Here is an 18,446-nt window from a genome sequence, read left to right as displayed (position 1 = left end):
TTCTAACTCTTTTATCTGTAGGATCCCACAATTACTCGATGAGGTTTAGGTCTGAACTCCTTGCTGGTCATTGCATTTGCCCAATTTCGACCTCACGGAAATAATGCAGCACTAGGTATTCCCGCAACGTGCGGTCGACCATTATCTATATACAGTATGTCCCCGGATTGAGTTTACAAGAGGGAAAACATTTTTATTTTTGATTTTACGCAAAAACTTCAGAGGAATAACATTTTTTGCTTCATCTGAAACCCCCATTTCTGTTATTAAAAAGTCTTTTTCAACACAGAGGAAGACTTAACATTAAAATGAAAGAAAATGCAGAAAAAATATTTTCCTTTTTTTTTGAAAAAATCAAATGATAATTGAATATAAAACTATTCTATTAAGTATGCGCCGTTTTCTGTATATCATTCAACCCTGTATCGAAGTTTAAGCTTCTGAACACCCATGCCTGATACATAACTGTTGGGAAATTTTTCATTAAATTTTGTAATTATGTGACAAAAACCGGTCCAACATTGGATTAAATAAATTCTTTGTTCTAAAGACAACATTTTGCAACCGTAATAAGTTGTTTGTCAAAAAACCAGGCCAATTGTAATAAAATTTATAACATAAAAATTTGAACAAAAAATGTTAATTTAAGAATACAGTGTATCAATACTGAGATTTTAATAACGGAAATGGGGGTTTCAGATGAAGCAAAAAATGTTATTCCTCTGAAGTTTTTGCGTCAAATCAAAAATAAAAATTTTTTTCCTCTTGTAAACTCAATCCGGGGATATACTCGTACTGTATATAAAAATGAATCGCCGTTCGTTAGTCTCGCTAAAACTCAAAAACGGCTTGACCGATTTGAATATTTATTTTTTTATTTTGTTCGCTTTACTTCAGGGGTGGTTTAAAAAGAAAAAAAAATCGGAAAAGTTGCCCGGAAAATTGGAAAATTCGGGAAAAACTGAAAGTGCTTTTTTCTGTGGGAACGGCTGGAACGATTTGGCTAATTTTTTTTTTTAATGTTCGTAATAATCCGTATGAGGTTTTTATGTAAAGAAAAATTGGAAAAGTTGCCCGGAAAATTGGAAAATTCGGGAAAAACTGAAAGTGCTTTTTTGTGATGGATATGCATATATTTTTTTTGTTCTGTTTGTTATAGTCGTGAAAAAGTTTTCAGAAAAAAAAATTGGGACAATTACAAAGGAAATTCGAAAAATTCGGACAAACTGCAAAAATTATAATTTTTGTATGCATTCTCGATCATAACTGACGACAGGAACGACATATTTGATTAATTCTTTTTTTTTGTTCGATATGCCCCTGGATGGAAATAACTCAATTGAATGTTTTCAGTAGAAAAAAAATCTGGAAGATTTGGAGAAAAATCTGGGAAAACTAAATTAAAATAATTCGGCGAAAACTGAAAGTGCTTTTTTGTATGAACTCAAGACCATAACTCAGGATTCGAACGATGGCTATGCCTAATTCTTTTTTGGTTTTGTTTGTTAGGGTTCTGGGTAAGTTTTCGGAAAAAAAATTGGGACAATTACAAAGCAAAGTCGGAAAATTCGGACAAATTTCAAAAATTATAATTTTTGTATGCACTTTCGATCATAACTGACGATAGGAGCTACATATTTGCTTTTCAATTGAAAAAAAACTTGGAAGATTTGAAGAAAAATCTGGAAAAACGCCATCCAGTAAATTAAAATAAAATTACAAATTAGTAGTTGTTTTATTTCTATTCCAATTTATTTGCCTACATGCACAAATGTCATGTGACAGCTGATTGTAAAATTGGGAATCAAACCAATCGGATTGTTTGCTTGAACATCGATCTTGCAATCGAAATCGAAATGTAAATATTGGGTGATTCAAAATAATTGTGGATAAATCTGGCAACTATGTACAAAAATTTATGTGGCAACTGTGTGGGTGGGATAGAGTTGACATTTTTTCACAGTTCATAGTCGCGTAATTTTGAAAGTTGTCAAATCAATGTGTAATGAAATTTAAAAAATCAAATGCACGCTGATGAAATGTCATACAAATGTCAACTCTATCCCATTCACACAGTTGCTACATAAATTTTCGTACATAGTTACAATACTTATTCATAATCATTTTGAATCACCCAAGAAAACTGCTTGAGATTCATTGTGATTTCAAATTTAATGGAAGAAAATAAATAATTAGTTTGGACATGAAATTCTGTGACTTAAATTCTATAACAAAACCGCATGGTTCCAATTCGATCACATTCCAGGCACATCACACATTTCCAGCATTTCAGCAGTGTAGAATACTGCCGATAGAATTCATCTCCCATGTAAAATTCCTCATTTTTACTTTGTTTACACATTTCCAATAGCTTTTCACAAATTCACAAAACGATCACAAACAAATTCAGGTATTGAAATTTGGACAAGACGTCTGTCGAGTCACCTCTTCGCGATGTTATAATATTGGGTTACCCTCCGGATCGACCACTCTTCTTCTAATTTGGTAAGAATGATACCACGTAAACGTCAAATTCGCCTGTCAACTCTGTCAAAGCTGACAACCGGAAATCAGAAATTCGTTTAGATTACAGTGGTACCAATTGTATTTATATTTCATGTACATAAAAGACATCAAATTCATTGGAATTGTAAACAAGTTTCATTTAATAACCAAACGAAATTCAAACCGTATAAAATATAGCCAGTACTATTGATCTCAATGAATTGAAGTTGTAAGGTTGATTAGGCTTGATTCTAGCTAATCAAAATGTTACAAAAAAAATATTCAAATCGGTGAAACCGTTTTTGAGTTTTAGCGAGGCTAACGAACAGCGATTGTAGGTGATACGAAGTGCACCGGGTCAGCTAGTCATGCATAAAAATAAAGTCATCCCAATAAATGGTCGGAATGGGACAATATGAGGTTCCAGAATATTGGTAATGTACCATCGGTGGACATTAAAAGATGGGACAAGATGACAGTTGTATAAAGTCAAAAATTACAAAATTTGTATCGGTTAAATTTGGTTTTTTACGAAAAGGTTATAAAAATTATGACGGGGTGAATGACGTTTATTTGTCAAAACCATCAAGTTAAAGTTTAGTTTATTTCATACTGAATGATATTGTTTGTTTTCCCAATTAAATGGTTGGTAATTATTCAAGAATCGGTTTTTTGGCGGTCAGGACAGGTAGGTAACAAAAAAACATTGAAACTCGACGGGGTAAGAGTTGATTGCAAAGAGTGATGTCAGTGTGACAATAGCTAATCTGCCAATTTGCGACAAAGCGAAAGTTTGATACACAATGAAAATTTTTTGGATGTCCCAGGTTTTAATGTCCACCGATGGTACGTTGCCGCATTTCGGTTTCCTCTTTCTAGCACCACCAACTCTGTCCGAGCGTCGAATTGACTTTCGGGATAATGTTACATTGAGTATATCTTTCTCCTGAGCATCGGTTCACCCGCACACGTCTGTCACTGTGATCCAGGCAAAATCTGGACTCGTATCGTCAGAGCACATTACTAACCTCCATTGATCCAATTCCCAATCAACGTGATTTTGGGCAAACAGCTGTCAACTGTGGGCCCCTTGCTGGTATCCTGGCCCTTAAATCGTGTTCAGCAAGTCTTCTTCTAATAGTAGGTATTTGCACTAATTTGGAACTGATATCTTCCTAAAGTCATAACTTGCAAAGCTGGAGCAGTCAGAGTCCTGTGTCTCAACGACTGTAAAAGCAGAAAACGATCCCGTTGAGCTGTTGTTGTTCGTCTGCGTCCTTGCCCAGATCTTCTAGCTAATTGAAAATTGAAAAGGTGCCTGAACTGTTTTTAATTCTGTTCTTTTCAAATACATTCCTAGGTCAGCATTGCCCTACCCGATGAGCCGCCGCTGGTTTTAGGGTACCTAATTACGTTTTTTACAACCTTTATTTTCTGTATTGTCTAAAACCACCCGATCTGAGTTCTATTGAAATTTTATGGTCGGGAAACGTAGATTTGTTAAATTGTGGAAATATTAATAATAGACCTCTTAGAGTCCCATTAAAACAGTACCTATCAACGCAGAAAGATGCCTTTTAGCGTTTTAGCCTGTTGTTACTTGATTTATGTCTTTTGTTCAGAGTAGGAAATAAACGCATACATATTGTTCCGTTACCTTAGTAGGGGGAGTTGAAGAGCGCACGAACCCCACCACTTTTTTGGCCTTGACCTCTAAGCTCCTCCCCCTTGGACATCGAGGTCAAGGGGTGAGGCCTCGAGGCCAATGACAAGTGGTGGGGACCAGGTCAAGACTAAAGGGGAGGGGCTTAGAGGTCAAGGTCAAAAAAATTGGTGGGGCTTCGTACGCTTTACAACTTCCCCTACTTACGATCAGAAGTAACGTGTGTTCAAAAGGATTTGTGGTCAAATAGGCCGCGATTTTCTATCTCTTAACGTAAATTGTCTTTCTAGTTGACAAATCCTTCAGATGCACAATCTCATTTTGATCGTAAGTACCTCCATTTGTTATTATAAATGACAAATTGAAGTTTTCGGTTCAGGTTAAATTATTTCCCCAATTCTTTCAACGGTTTCAGAAATTCGTTTTGATGGTGGTCCACTTCCACACACTTCCTGTTTCACGAAATATTTGACAGCATGACAGCAGATGAAGCTACGCCATACGTTAACGAAAACAAAACAAGTAAACTCCGTATACCTACACTGAGAGGTTGTACTATGGCGGGCAAAACATTTTGGCGTCAATTTCGGTCACTTCAAAAAACAAAATTGTAAGCCATACTTTATTGTCACTATGATTACCGTCTTGATTATGATTGCTATTTTTTGGGTGGTAAATTTCAAAACTCGAAATTATTTAGTCATTTTCTACTACACAGACGTTTACCTCTGGTTATCTATTTAATTTTGTTCATTCATGTCGGATTTTTGGAATAATCTGAGCTTTAAACAGTTTAAATTGATTGTCAGAATAACAATACCTACCTATGCATGTCAAAATGACAAGAATCGCAAGTGGGGTTACGGTTCCTAAAGGTTTATTTACACTTTACATGAATGTCAAGATAGTGACGGTTAAAATTTTTTGGCCGCCACAGTACGTTTTTTGACAGACACAGAGAAAAGTAGTGTGTACGCGGTAAAAAGTAGGATAGCGCCCAAAACATTTGTTATATCATTCATACTCGAAGAATAAATAATTTTAACAACAGGTTATAACAATTGAAAGTACTTGTACTGAAACTTCATTCAGATTGACAGCTGTAATTTTGTAAACAACATCATAGGCGTAGCTTTCCTTTTGGCGGGAATTAATCTGCAAGGCTACAATGGTCCCTAAATAACTTGAAACAATTGAGATGTAGAGTTTAGTATTTTTCACTGCGTTCTGTTTTGGAACTAGAATTTAAAAACGTGCAATCTGTCAGTCTACGGAGTATACAGGGTATTTCATGTGTGATAATGAGCCGGGCGGAACTGAAAATGCAACCCACAACACATTTTCAAAGTTAACGCAGTAATTTTAAATATCGTATAAAAACTATTTAATTAATGAACTTAAGTACAGTCGTTGACCAAAATAAAATAGGACAAAGTGTTACCTTAGACAGTTTCACAATTCAAAGATTTGTGTAGTGTAACTGAGGCGTGTCTCAGATTACAACTTGATTTGACTTGACAATTGATTTACAAAAAGTTAGGTTGTGTTTTTTTACTTGTCATCTCGTCACTGTCACTATGTTCAATTGAATGATTATAGTTTGTTTTTTAATCAAAGAACCACGACCTGTTGATTTAGGTTTGCAAATATAAAATTTTACTAAATTTAGGAAATTTAATGATATCTGTTGGCTATACCAGCCAACGCCTGTCATTTTTAATGTCCTTGAAAGTACGCAAACTCGCATCTAAAATTTGAACGTATTATTAAAAATGGCTCGCAAAGTAAGACATTTATTAAACTTTCAAGTTAGTTGTTATTAGTTATTGTTAACTTTATTAACATGCTGCCCTTCTAATATCTCTAATAACCTCAATTTCTATATGATGAGATTTTTCACCCTAGGTCAAAAGTGTACAATGTTGTCAGCTCTATTTTAGGTGTAAATTGCGGTGTTGTGGTTCTTTGATTAAAAAACAGACTGTATGAGTTTTTGAAATATTGTCGAATGATGACACTTATCAGAATTGTTTTTTTATTTTTGACACTTTTGTTTCCTAAGAGATGGATTTCGCAAAAATATCGAATTACACAATCGAAATTTACTTTGTCCTATTTTATTTTGGTCAACGACTGTACTATGGCGGCCAAAAAATGTTGGCCGTCACTTTCTTGACATTCAAGTAAAGTGTATAGTCCTACAGAAACTCTAGTGGAATTCGACTTTGGTTGTAAATTTACCAACAACAACCGAAGAATAAGATTTTATTATCAAGTAATAACCTTTGTCATAAATACAACTACCACTACCTGCAACATCCCTGCTTGAAGCGAACATTGCGAACCCCAAACTGACAACCCTCATTAGCATTTATTAGTAGGATTATTGCTGGAGCATAAAATTCTATTTTTCAAGTGACAAACATAAATTTACGACCGAAGTCGGGTTCCACTAGAGTTTCTGTAGGACTATAAATAAACCTTTAGGAATCGTAACCCCACTTTCGATTCTTGTCATTTTGACAATCAATTTAAACTGTTTGAAGCTCAGATATTCCAAAAATCCGACATGAATAAACAAAATTAGAGCAATCGTACATAGATAACCTGAGGTAAACGTTCTGTGTAGTAGAAATGACAAAATAATTTTGAGTTTTGAAATTTACCACCCAAAAAGTAACATTCATAATCAAGACGGTAATCATGATGACAATAAAGTACGGATTACAATTTTTTTTTTGAATTGACAGAGAATGACGGCCAAAATTTTTTGGCCGGCATAGTACATACATAACATTTTTGTTTTATAATACAAAAATTTCCGATAATAATGCGGAATTTGGAAAAGTGCCCCGAATGCTTGCAGCGTTTCCACTTTGAATGGAAAGGAAAATCCTCTCAAAAAGGAATTTCTTTGATTTTGAATCGCCTGATTCCGCAATAAGACGGTTTCCGATGACATTAATGAAATCGATGGCTTCTTTGCACCAAGGGCCTAAAGTTTCAAAGGCTAAATCATTAAATATGTACGTAATTTGACGAAATAATTGAACTATATTTGCTATGTTTGCGTTTGCAAGCCATTTCAGTGGCAAAACCTGAAACTTCAGAAGTTTTCAAAACGTAACTTTCTGCAAGTGTATCTACAATAGTAACGTCCCAAACTAAAGGTTGACCTTTATTTAATCCATGGTACTAAACTCATCCCATCTGGGCGTTTTCCATCATCCCGAGACAGTCTGTTTGGTTCTAAAGTTGAGTTAATATGAATAGAAGTCAAAGACCGGTTGATAATAGAATTAATTTCAGTGTGTCTGGAAAATCTATTACTGCTTTTTGAACAACTTAGACTAATCTTAAACCAATACAAACTTGGAAGGAAGTGTTATCTAAAAGAGTACCAATATTAGGAGAAGGTATTGCATGTAACCAATATCCTGATTCTCTGCATTGCAAAGCCTTAAAACGAGCCAAGTCTCTAGGTGAATTGTGAATTAAAGACTAAGTCATTGGCAATTATTCGTTTGATATTGATATTATCCCAATTTTTCTGAAATTGTGGGATTGTTGGTCTTTCGTTCTCATTTTCTTCATCCCAGACTGCTAACGCTTTATTATAATGGTGAATAATAAGCTCATTATCCTTTGAATTTAATAATAGAGAAACAAGCTTTTTAACACCATAAATTGAAGATAGGAAAGCAGGTAAAGTGGATTGACACCATTGTAAATCGGTTAAACGTAAATTAAGTATTCTTTCTAAAGACTTTAAAAAAGAATCAATTGAATTAACATAATTAGAAAATTTCCAAAATGGAGTTGTTCTTATTAAAAAATTAAATTTTGGTATGAAAAGACAGTTCTTGTTTAAAGTATAAGTCACGTGTCTGCTAAGAAGTTCAGCTTTGTTTAAAAGATTTTCAACTGTAATTATAGTTTTTTCGACAGTGTTTTTGAAACCTTGGTCAAAGATTGGAGATCCTAAAAGAAATAAACTTCTTCGGTCACAAATTTTAATACTTGGTGCTAAATTTTGAAATTCCTTTATGACTGTTAAATCTGTGTCTCCAGAACAGCAAGGGTCAATTTGAGAAACTGTTCTTGAATTCGACTGCTTGCTTGTATCTCTGGCGGATACGATGTCACCTTGATGTTCCACAGCCGGTGAATCCGATTTGAGGACCACACGGTTTGCTTGTTTCACTGCAGCGACTTGAGTTGATTCGGATTCCAATGTTTTGTTTTGTTACACTTTTTAATGCATTGTCCCTGGATCCGGCTCGAAGGACCAAAAATGTTAGAACTGTAACCCTTTTGTTTTGTGTTGGAATGTTGCGACAGAATTTGTGCTGGACGTCTTTATTCTTGTCTTGTTGCGAGAGAAAAAATAACTATCACTTTTGTTGAGCGCTTTATTCGTCTCTTACTGGTTTCTAGTTATTCTCTCTCCTATTTACAAAATTTTACATCTTATACCGGGTGTAGAATGGATTTTGATACCTAGGCACTTTACGTGTACAAGTAAAAATCCTCGGATATTGGCTCCCCTAATTATTTTAGAACAGACCTTTAAATACAAAAGTTGTAGAGTTTTAAAAGTGGTTCCCAATTCTTATTTGTTTTTTCCTGAAGTACACAATAATGGAAAAAAGAATTAAAGGATTTGTCAAAATAACAATAGCTGGGAAGTGTAACCGAGGTAACAACCAAAGATGACAATGTATGATATTTGACATGTCAAACTTGGAATATGTCGCTCCGGATAGAATACAGGAAATGTTGCTTGCTTGTCTCTAAAAGACAATCCGGAGTAATACCATTTTACGAAGTTAACTTTTTCTTCTTTGTTAAAAGAGTTCATTCTTTGAGGAATCAGCAAACTCGTTACGTTTGTCAAAAAATGAACTTTATTGTTGTCGGGAGTCATGGCAATTAGGTACTATTTTATCGGTAGATTTTTAATATTTAATTTTTCTTGTCTAACAGAACCAGAAAGTGTTAGAAACTAATTAGAAAAGTATTTAGGTACATTTTTTTTACGCTACAACTTTTGTGTTTAAGGTTTTGTTGGAAACTAATTAGGGGAGCCAATATCATAGGATTTTCACTATTGCACGTAAAGTGCTTATGTATCGTGTGTTCCAATAAAAACTCACTCGCAGTAAGCCATGACTATAGAGATAGATAGACTGGTCATGTCGATTTTAGGATCATTGGAAGTAGTTCATTTGTTACTTACAAATTTTCATCATATTGTGAGTTGTGAGTGTTGTGACAGATAACCTATAAATTTACTTTAGTAGTTCATTTCACATCTGGTACTACGTATATGCCGTTCACGATTATTTTAAACACGCAGGAGGACGCGATATTTTTTGTTAGATTGGCGTCAGGTCCTGTCATATGACGTTTCGTTTTTAAATATTCGCATTGTTGTCAATTCCGTCATTAAATTAGTTAATAAGAATTTACCCAGAACTGCCCTACAAATATGTATGTTTCATTTCAGTTACAATTTTACGATTATTGTTCCTAATGCGTTCAATTATTTAAAAAATGTAACAATTTGGGAGCAGTGTTCGGTTGAATTATAACCTAAAATAGATTTATTAAGACAAATCACAATACTGCCAACTAAAATGTCAGATTTTCATAGATAGTCCGAATTTGAAATAATCGTGAAGGGTTTATACCTACTAAGACACACTTCACTTTTGTCATGGCTTGCTGCGAGTGAGTTTTTTGTGGAACACACGATACCAAAATCCATTCTACACCCTGTATACTACCTACTTCTACAAAAAAAAGTTGAGAATTCAAAGATAAAATAATTGGTTGAATGGCAAGACTAAAAATCATAGGACCGCAAGGATCTCCTTGCTGGGCTCCAACAGAAGAAGAAATTAAATGATCACCGAAAAATAAAGTTGAAGGGTTCTTATAGCATTGATAAAGATAAGGGTAAAGAAGTGGGGGGATATGACATTGCACTTCTTTTAGAATACAGTCCCGTTCGAGTGAGTTAAAGCATTACCTCCTAAAGAACAAGGCCTGAGTGCTCTGACGTATTCATCACGTGACACTTTGCTAGTAGTCATCTTAAGAGAGACGAATTCAGCTCATCTATACCGATCGATCTAGATCAAACGGGTCCGTCTATGTTCACAAAGAGATCGAAAACAGTAAAAGAGAAAACAGGAAAATTCCACTGCATCGTGGACACTATCCCTACTGGGGACAACACGTAAAAAAATAAACGCGCCCTATTGCTCTTCCCCTGTGGTGGTGTGGAAAAGAGTAAAAAGTACAAAAATAATAAAAATGCTCGATTTCAACACGCTGTAACTACGAAACTATTGATCTGACAAAAAACATAAAGAACAAAAACCATAGAGAATTGCATGCTCTACATTTTTTATAATAACTTAGATAGACGTATCTCGCACGGATAATGAAATAATCGCGAAAATGTGATTTTTCACTCCTATTCACCAATATGGCGGGGCGAGCGGCAAACCCCAAGGTCGCAAACTCAGCAATATTAATAATATGCCTGATAGAAGATGTCTGCCAAGTATAAACTTTTCTGTACCTTTTGCAACGTAAAAGTCCCTATTGATTGGACTAATATGAACATAACGAAAAACATAATGTTGTTCATCAATTAATCTGTGTAATTACAGCAATAGTTTTCGTTTAATTTTAAATGGAACACGAACTCGAAAACTGTCGTTAAATTATCGTTAACATAAATAAAATCCATTAATTATAAAACAAAGAATAGTCGACGGTAGGTCACAGCAAATGCAATAAGTGCTCCATTACTAGTGAGGTGTACAAGTTGCAATGGAGTCCCGCAAGAAGATTATCCCCAACGGTAGACAATTACGTTTCAAATTTTCGCCAAACGATCACACATATGTGTCTTTGAAGAAAATCTACATCGATTTTTCCTACAACAAATTTACGAAGTTCTACAACGCATTTTGTTTGACTTTTCATGCATTTCTTTGGTTAATTCAGATTCACTTCATGGTCAATAACTTTACTGTTGATTTGTTTGCCAAATACAGCTGCACGATGATGATGTCATTTTATGTAAGTAACTAAAACACCCTAGAATTGAATTAATAATAATTTACGAGTATTTAGGCTCAAGTAACGATGGTATTTGCCGTAATTCTTGAACCTAAAGTTTTTGAATTAGTAAGTGACGTTGAAAACAGTTTTTGGTCAGAAGACAGCGCCGGTCTCGAAACAAGACAAAAAATTGTTACTAAATCGAAGATATTTTTGAAAATGAATTTTGTTTTCCTTAGTACTGGGCTAATTTTTGCTGTAACGATGTTACCTATATTTGGTGATGAGAAAGATTGGTTTCTTGTTTCGATAATTTTTGAGAAACATTTTGGAACTTGGGCGATAATTCTTGATTGGATTTATTTTTCGACCGCGCCCTTTGTGGTATACTCATCGATTCGGCTCTCCGGAACTCTGTTTTACGGAACATTGTTGACGCACGTACAGATGTTTCTCATTAACGAACATATTTTACAAATTTCTGATAATCCTGAAGGTGCATGTGGTCAAGAATCTTTTCACTGTACAATATCTCAGAAACTGCGTTTTTGTATCGACCATCACGTTTACATGAAAAGGTAAAAGCAATATTTAGTTTCTTCGGTTTTAACGACTTTTTTGCAGGTTAATAGATATGCTTCTTCGAATTGTGCGTCTAACGATGGCAATAATAACGATTCTTGGTGCTCTGTGTACTACTTCTATGATATTTTTCTTTCTTAACGTAAGTCTTTCGTAATATCTCGTTTTAGAAGAATTTTCTAAGACTATTTAAAATTTCTAATAATTCATTTTAGAGTAAAGGAAACATAAGCACCATTTTGAAAGTTCGTTCGGTTCTAATGACCACTATGAACATCCTTATTGTTTCCATGTTCTGTGTGGCAGGACAAATGCTTCTGAATCAGGCAAGTTTCAACAGAAGAAGCAAATGACGACATATTGAGGATTCAAAATGATTGTGGATAAGTATGGCAACTATGTACGAAAATGTATGCGGCAACTCTGTACGTAGGATAGAGTTGACGTTTCATTGACATTTCATAGTCTCGCAATTTTGAAAATTGTCAAGTCAATGTGCCATGTCATCTATACCCCATCCATATATGTAGTTGCCACATACATTTTCGTACATAGTTGCCATATTTATCCACAACCATTTTGAATCACCCAATAATTTATCCATTAATATTTCAGACTACTAAAATGTTTGATGCTCTATCATCTTGTTCGTGGTACGAATGGAATGCAGAAAATAAAAAGATTCTTTTAATTTTTTTGTCAAATAGTCTAAAACCCATAGGATTTTCCTTCGCTGGAGTCACTTTAGACTACCAGTTAGCACTTTCCGTAAGTTGAAAAGCGTATTAAATATTTAAGTCTAAATAATATTTACAGATATTTCGTACGGGATTAACTTATGCTCTCGTTCTTCGTCAATTACAAAACAACTAATTCCAAACAAATACTACTGGCAATCCTTATTAGAGTTGAACTCATCAAACTAATCAAGTTAGATATTTTTCATTTCTTCTGTGATGTAACGTTATCTTAAGAATATTGTACATACAGGGTGTTTGCGAAGTTGAGACGTTCCTTTTAACATGTAATAGTATGCGTTGTTCTAAAGAATTTTAGCCAAAATCACCTTAGTAAAATGTGTACGGCAATGAAGATACAATAAGTTAATTTCTTTGAAATTTTTGAAACCGGTCCTGCTCAAATTTGCGCTGATTTGTTAGAAATTAGAAATGACAAAAAAATCAAATGAGCATGGACGTTAATCAAAAATACTGTCAGAGTTGTCATCTAATTAGTCGGAATGGCTTTATCATTACGAAAATAATGAGCTCACAGATATGTTGCTAATGTATGGGCAATGTTATCACGTTATCAGAATGCAGGTGCGGCGCCCACAGAGTACGCAGAGCGATTTCCAGAAAGACACCATCCTGGGCCACGTTAGTTATTAATCTAGTACAGCGGAGAAATAGACAGGACCGGACTCTAAATTTTAAAAAACAATAAAAATATACAATCAATTATCTCCGTTAATACAAACATTTTACTAAGAAGATTTAGGCTAAAATTCTTAAGAATAATGTATAGTACTTCGTGTTACAAGGAAATCCAAATCCTCAACTTCGAAAACACCCTGTATAAACTAACTGTCTAAGTGTAACTTACAATTGTACCTACTCATCAGATTTACTTCATTTAAAGGAGTTTTCTTTAAGTGAATGTTGTAATAGATATTTAAGATAAATGCCCAAGTACTAAATACAGGGTGTTAGGTAAATGTCCTGCCAAAGTTTAAAGAGAGCATCAGAATGCTAATCAGATTCAAAAAAGTTATCAGTCGTTTTTGGCTCCGCTGCACAGTTCATTTTAAATCTGTTGCCAACAAAAATACACCAACTCGTTGAGAACCACTGAAAATTGTATTTTTGCAGTCACTACTACCGTAAAAAAATTTAAGTAATATCCTTGGAAACGAATCTTTTTCTTAATTGTGATTCTCAAACGATGGGGTACCTTTTTTCCGCACCCATTTTGAACGAAATTAGCATCCAAATAAAAAAATAGTAGATGAAAAATCTACCCGATTTTGACTGGTAATGAACTGTTTACATTTTGTCAGGTCATTTACCTAACACCCTGTATACTCAACTGTGAGGAAGGTCGATTTTTCACTATTCTGAAATTATTGTTAGATAATCGTAAAAAATCCGTGTAATAGCTATTTATGTAACCAGTTAGGAAATGCGTTATTTTGTGTAACGAGTGGAATATTTGCGGGACGAGCGCAGCGAGATCCCGCAAAATCACACGAGTTACACAAAATTGCATTTCCAAACGTGTTACATACAAGATTTTTTCTAATTTTGACAAAAAAAAGTTTCTTCAAACGTTAAACGAAGTAATGAATTTCATTAATAATAAATTATTATTGTGTTAAAATATCAAGTAGGTAAGTAGGCACGGTTATTTTGCTTAAAAACAAAAAATATGACAGTGTCAAATTGATGATACAATAAATTTTTCCTAACCAGTTAGGAAAGATTTTACTTTTCGTAACCAGTTACGAAAAGTGTGTCGTTTCCCAACGTCAATTAATTTTGAAAAGTGTCACTTTATATCTCAAAATTAGAAAAAAATTTGTATTTTACGCAAATTCACTGTTAAGCAAATATTGTTAGATAATCGTAAAAAATCCGTGTAAAAATTTGTATTTTACGCAAATTCACCGTTAAGCAAATATTCTTAGCTTGTATACGAATTATTCATAACTTTCACAAAATAAATCAGTAACAATATTTGCACTTTTTTAAATTTATTTATGAACATAACTGTCATATACCGGATGTCCATTTTCAAAGTCGAACACAGGCAATTAACATCGTGCATTCGGTTGATAGATATTATGTCTTTACTTCTATACATACATCATTAAAGAATTAATAATAATAATATTTCTCAAATGATATTGGGATGAGTTTTGGTATTGATAAGTGTAAAATGCAATCAATATGTCGCGGTCATTACGAAAAGTTAGAATACATAACTAAAGAAGGAAAAATCATTAAAAATTTAAATAAAGGAGAATTTTATAAATATTTAGGTATTAATCAATCAAATCATATTCAACACTCAATTAAATCTCTTTTAAAATCAAAATTAAACTGTAATAATTTAATTAAAGCAGTTAATACATTTGCTGTTCCATTGTTAATCTATTCTTTTGGTGTTATAAAATGGTCCAAAACTAATTTAAAGAATATAAACATTCAAACTAGAGTTCTCTTTACAAAATTTTGTAAACATCACCCCAAATCTGCTATTGAAAGATTTAATTTACCACGCGAAAATGGTGGTAGGGGTTTTTCAAATCTAGAAATTCTACAAGACAATCAAATTGCTTCACTAAAAAATTATTTTCTCAATAGAGCTCGTGATAACACTTTTTTTAATGCTTTGGTTTCAGCGGATAAAGGTTACACACCTTTAAATTTAAGTGATAATATAATTTCAGATATTGTTGAGCCAAATATACCTGACACTATAGCAAATATAAAACAGAAATCTTTACATGGGAGATATTTTAAAGAACTGGAACAACCAGAAATTAATATTGAGGCTTCTCATGCATGGCTTAAAAAATCAAATATTCACCCTGAGACTGAGGGTTTTATATTTGCAATACAAGATCGTGTTATAAATACAAGAAATTATAAAAAACAAATATGCGGTTTGCAATCGATCATTGATAAATGTAGGATTTGCGGAACTGAAGGGGAAACTATTGAACACATCATTTCTTCTTGCACCGTTTTGGCTCAAAGCGAATATAAGAAACGTCATGATATATTCGCTAAAATAATAAACTTATTAAAGGATACACAACCACATTATACATATTTATAAACCAGAAAGTTGTTTGGAAAATGAGAATTACAAATTATATTTTGATCGTACAGTTTTAACTGACATTCATATTCAGCATAACAGACCAGACATTATTATTTTAAATAAACAACAAAAGCAAGCATATCTTTTAGATATAGCTGTTCCAAATTCACACAATATAACACAGACATATAACACAAAAATTAATAAATATTTAGAACTCTCAGTTGCTATGAGAAATCTTTGGTGTTGAGAAAAATTTTCGATTTTACCACTTACAATTTCAGCAACGGGAATAGTACCGCAATCTCTTTTTAAAAATTTAAAAATTTTGGACTTAGAGAACACATTAGTGGTTGAAATTCAAAAAGGTATATTATTATACTCATGTCACATCGTGAGGAAATTCCTTAACATTGACACATAACATGAAACACAAAAAAGTCAAAATGTGGAGGCGAGACGCCGGTATTTTTTTTTCTAATTATGTTGATAAGCACTGCACTATTACTTGATAGTATTATCCGTAATAGTGTATGTACTCGGGAAAAATTGCCGTGCCGCCGGGTGGTGGAGGGTTAAGAAAAATAATATTAAAATAATTAACAGCTTTAGCAGTTTCTTCGGTTTCACTCGAAATCGGCAGGAAGGTGAGTTGCAGGGAAATAGTTGATGTCATTATACGATACAACGTACTCGTATATTGTGGTCATCGAAATTAATTTAATAAATTATTAGAAACTCAATGTCCGAATTAATCGCCTTTTTTTTAACTATATTGAATATGCACGCATCGAAAAAGAATAATGTTGTTAATCTTTGTAATTATAGCAACATTAATTATCATTAACATAAATAAAATTCATTAATTATAAAACAAAAAATACTTGTTGGTGGGTCACAGGCCCTGTCAAACGTTCTCCATTGAATATTAGCTCCATTAGCACTGAGGGTTGCAAGTGTAAGTTGCAATGGAGTCCCGCAAGAAGATTACTCCCAACGACAGACAATTTTCGCTAAACGATCACACATGTGACCTTAAAGAAAGTCTACATATAATTTACATCGATTTTTCCTACAACAATTTACCAAGTTCTACAACATCTTTTGTGTGGCTCTTCAAGCATTTTCTTGGTTAATTCAGATTCATTTCATGGTCAATAACTTTACCGTAGATTTGATTGTCAAATACAGCTGCACGATGATGATGATGTCATTTTATGTAAGTAATTAAAACACCCTAGAATTAAATGCAAAAATTCACTAATCTTTCATTTAGACTCAAGTAACAATGGTATATGCCATAATTCTTGAACCGAAACTTTTTGAAGTGATAAGTAAGTGTGGAAACAGCTTTTGGTCAGAAGACAGCGCTGGTGTCGAAGCACGATAAAAAATTGATACTAAATCGAAAATATCTTTGAAAATGAATTTTGGTTTCCTTAGTACTTGGCTAATTTTGTCTCTGGTCATGTTTCCTATATTCGGTGATCACAAATAATGGGTTCTTGTTTCAATAAATTTTTTTTGCATATCGCAATGAAAGTGGCACTTTTTTACACGAAAAATCGTAGTGAAAGCAGTACTTTTTTGCATCATTTTATTCCATCTCCTTGGAGATGATTGTCAAAGCATACCTATTTTTTTTTTTGTAATTCTTCATACATTCTTTTTGACCAGATTCCTCAACTTACATTGATATGCAAAAAAATTGTGTGTACAACACTTTATGAAAGTCTCTTTTTTCACTTATTTGCTTGATTAACTCGAGCTACGCCCTGGTTAATCAAACTGCAAATTCATGAAAAAAGTGTGACTTTCATAATTAGTTGTAAGTACAATAGTTATTTGTAACCCTTCGGAACCGCAAAAATCGGTAATTTATGGGGTTCCAAGGGTCCCGTCGCTGGTCTTATAGCGAGGTTGAAGGGCTTCGGCCAATAGCGGGCGAGTAGGGGTAGCCACCTCCATAGTGGAGATGTGAGGTGGGTAACCCTCCAGGCGCCCGGAGAGGGTATTAGCGGAGCGCCGCGGAACTAACCGCTACAGCTCAAATCTATTTCAAATTATTATTGATATGATAACTCACGATTTTGTAAGTCAAGATTTTAAATATTTGAAGATCTACTATCAATATTAATGTTAATCTATACTGGATGCCCCAAAATTCGCGGAACAGCTTAAGAGTACGTTATTAAGTAGTCACTAAAGTATCAGGTAAAAAAACGTTTAAAAAAATCATCTTCTCTTTTGTAGAAGATATTGACCTATTTGTTACACTAAATGTGGCAACATTAAAAACATTCTATGTATCCCAACAGTGCAAATATTTCATTTCTGTTGTATCCATGGAAAAAAGAAAGAAAAATCAAACCTATGTTGCCATACGTTATGTGAGGTTAAACCGACATAAAACCACTTCTTGGAAATGCTGGAAATAATGAAGTAAATAACTGAAAACCTGATCACATCCATTCAGAATTATTACAGTTTTGGCTAGTAAAAGACATAATCAAAATCTTTTTTAATATTTTAAATAAACGACATCAAAGCTGCACCTTTTGACATTAACCCATTAAGTTGTTCCGCGAATTTTGAGGCACCCAGTAACTACCTAACTGGTTTACTCCTATGATGGAAGCATTCTCTGAGAAGTGACTCCTAAGGGGATGCAAAGGGATAAAATGTATTTTTCATAGCTATACTAAATATGCACATATCGAAAAAGAACAATGTTGTTCATAAATTAATCTTTGTAATTACAGCAATGGTTTTAGTCTAATTTTAAATT

The 18,446-nt window shown here is 33.7% G+C and overlaps 1 long non-coding RNA gene across 1 annotated transcript; it reads left to right on the top strand.

Annotated features, from left to right (window-relative positions):
• The first annotated feature begins 10,957 nt into the window (after nucleotides 1-10,957).
• On the top strand, nucleotides 10,958-12,156 carry LOC138137506 (uncharacterized). The gene is made up of 3 exons (XR_011161764.1): nucleotides 10,958-11,826; nucleotides 11,873-11,972; nucleotides 12,046-12,156. It is a non-coding gene; the product is annotated as an uncharacterized lncRNA (long non-coding RNA).
• Nucleotides 12,157-18,446: the final 6,290 nt, after the last annotated feature.

Source organism: Tenebrio molitor, chromosome 8 (assembly GCF_963966145.1).
Source record: "Tenebrio molitor chromosome 8, icTenMoli1.1, whole genome shotgun sequence".
NCBI lineage: Eukaryota > Metazoa > Arthropoda > Insecta > Coleoptera > Tenebrionidae > Tenebrio > Tenebrio molitor.
This window is presented reverse-complemented; position numbering and strand designations above follow the sequence as displayed.